The 2,864-nt window shown below is 41.7% G+C and overlaps 1 pseudogene; it reads left to right on the top strand.

Annotated features, from left to right (window-relative positions):
* Nucleotides 1–1,388: 1,388 nt before the first annotated feature.
* Nucleotides 1,389–2,303, top strand: LOC105528196 (annotated as a pseudogene).
* Nucleotides 2,304–2,864: the final 561 nt, after the last annotated feature.

Here is a 2,864-nt window from a genome sequence, read left to right on the forward strand (position 1 = left end):
GAGAATGATAACCTCCAGCCTTCTCAGTTTGCCTTCTCCTTGTGGAATGTCTGCCCTAGGAATGACAGGGGAGAGACCTGGAGCCCCAGTATTCTCAGACTGCTGGTGCTGAATTTCCACCCTATGAGTAGGGTCTAGGATAGGAGCCTCAGCCCATTGGGCTATGTATGATAGGAACTTCTGTATGGAAGGGTTTCTGCAGGAGGTCGTGTATAATAAGAACAAAGCTTCTCATCATAGGGGAAGTGAGAAACATCAGCAGCCTGTATTCCCAGAGTGAAGCTGTAGCCCTATTCTGGGACACAGGAGGGAGAGGGATCCCTGTATCATATTCTTGAGCTTCACTGCCTGAAGTTGAGCCCCCAGAGCAGTGTTTCTATAAGACAGAGCTTGGAGGTGGGGAGGGAGGAAGCAGTCAAGGTTCAGAGGACACTGTTAGAGGGAATTAAATATGGCCTGAGAAGAACTCTGTACTTCTGTATTTGAGTCCTTGTGAACAAACTACAACCTAGTTTAATAGGCAGACAAGATAGAAAACCTAACTTAGAAGAATGCACTTGGAACAATAACTGAGCCTTGGCCAATCCCAGTGGCTGTACTTCGACCATTTATACACTGCTGAGTGTTCAAGCTGTGTTCAAATAAGGCAAATGCCAACTTGGAACCAACCCAGCCAGTCTGTACCTCGCTTCCAATTTCTGTACATTATTTCCCCCTTTTTGTCTATAAATCTTCTTCCACTACATGACTGTGCTGGAGTCTCTGTGAATTTGCTGTAATTCTGGGGGCTGCTCAATTTGAGAATCGTTCATTGCTCAATTAAACTCCTTTAAATTTAATTTGGCTAAAGCTTTTCTTTTATCAACACAGACTATGCTGTTACCAAGGATTTAGTAAATTTTCTGGAATAAATGTTTCTTCATTTTGCTGTATGCCCTCAGAACAATGTGCAGAAACTTAAAAAAACTATTTTCTTTAACTTCTTTCTTAGTAAAACGATTGTTTTGCTTAGTAGGCTGCTGTGCTTCTCACTTCTTTCTGGAAATCTGTTAGCAATCGTTGTCAATTGATTCTTGACAAAGATACCGAGGGAATTAAATGGGGGAAAGGATAATTGTTTCAACAATTGGTGCTGGAACAATTGGATATTTATATGCTAAAAAGTTACCCTTGCTTCTTACCTCACTCCATAAAGAAAAATTGATTCAAAATAGATAAAGACCTTAAGGTAAGAGTCAACAGCATAAAACTTCTAGAAAACATAAGAGAAAATTCAAGCAGTCACAAGTTAGATAAAGTTTCCATAATTAGACTTTCTGGACTACCCAGAGGAGGGTCCATATGGCATTGTTCTGGATTCCATTGTAACTTAAAGGGAAACTTTCACAATGTCTGAAGCCCTTGATATCCTGCAAATGAAGGAGGAGGATATCCTCAAGTTTCTTGCAGCATGGACCCAATTAGGTGTCATCAACCTTGACTTCCAAATGGAACAGTACACCTATAAAAGGAAAAGTGACAGCACCTGCTTCCTAAATCTGAAGAGGACCTGGGAGAAGCTGCTTCTGGCAGCTCGCGCCATGGTTGCCCTTGAAAACGCTGCTAATGTCAGTGTTACGCCCTCCAGAATACTGGTTAGTGGGCTGTGCTGAAGTTTGCTGCTGCCACTGGAGTCACTCTTATTGCTGGCTGTTTCACTCTCGAAACTTTCACTAACCAGATCCAGGCAGCCTTCTGGGAGCCATGGCTTTTGGCAATTACTGATCCCAGGGCTGACCACCAGGCTCTCACAAAGATGCTTATGCTAACCTGCCCACCATTGCTTTGGGTCACACAGATTCTCCTCTGTGCTGCGGACATTGCTGTAATTCTGGGGTCTGCCTTGTTGTTGCCCTGCAACAACAAAGGCACTCATTCAGTGGGTCTGATGTGGTAGATGTCAGCCTGGGAAGTTCTGCACATGTGTGGCACCATCTTCTGTGAACACCCATAGGAGGTCACGCCTGATCTCTATATCTACAGAGATCCCAAAGAGATTGAAAAGAAAGAGCATGCTGCTGCTAAAAAAGCTGAAGCTAAGGAGGAATTTCAGGGTGAAGGGACTGCCCTGGCTCCTGAGCACACTGCTACTCAGCCTGAGGTTGCAGCCTGCTCTGAAGGTGTGCAGGTCACAGGTGCCCCCTGTGTCTGTTCAGCAGGTCCCTACTGAAGACTGAAGCACTCAGCCTGCCATGGAAGACTGGTCTACAGCTCCTACTGCTTGGGTCACTGAATGGGTAGGAAAAACCACTGAGTGGTCTTAAGCCATTTTCCACAGGCTCCTAAGCAAAATGGAAATAAGGTTGTTTCCAAAATTGAAATAAACATCAGTTCTTTAAAAAAAAAGAGTTTTTTATAATTAGGACACAAAAGTACAAAGTATAAAATAAAAAAATTGGATTTCATCAAAATTAAACTCTTGGTCCTCAAAAGAAATTTAAGGAAATAAAAAGGAAAGCCACAGACTAAGAAAATACTTTCAAATATTTCAGATACAGAATTTGTATCTGAAATATATAAATAACCCACACAACTCAATAATAAGACAAACAACCCAAATAAAAATGGGCAAAAGATTTAAACAGAAACTTAATCAAAGAAGACATAGAGAAGGAAAATAAGCACATAAGATAGATGCTCAACATTGCTGTTTATAAAGGAAATGCAAATCAAAACCACAATGAGATGTCACTACACACCCATAAAAATGATTCTAATTAAAAAGGCCAATCATACCTAGTGTTGGTGAGGAAGCAGAGCACTTGGAATTATCATACACTGTGGGAACATAACCTGGAACACCACTGGAAAACTATCAATTTTTT

The sequence above is a fragment of the Mandrillus leucophaeus genome, unplaced genomic scaffold, assembly GCF_000951045.1.
Source record: "Mandrillus leucophaeus isolate KB7577 unplaced genomic scaffold, Mleu.le_1.0 Scaffold708, whole genome shotgun sequence".
Taxonomy (NCBI): domain Eukaryota; kingdom Metazoa; phylum Chordata; class Mammalia; order Primates; family Cercopithecidae; genus Mandrillus; species Mandrillus leucophaeus.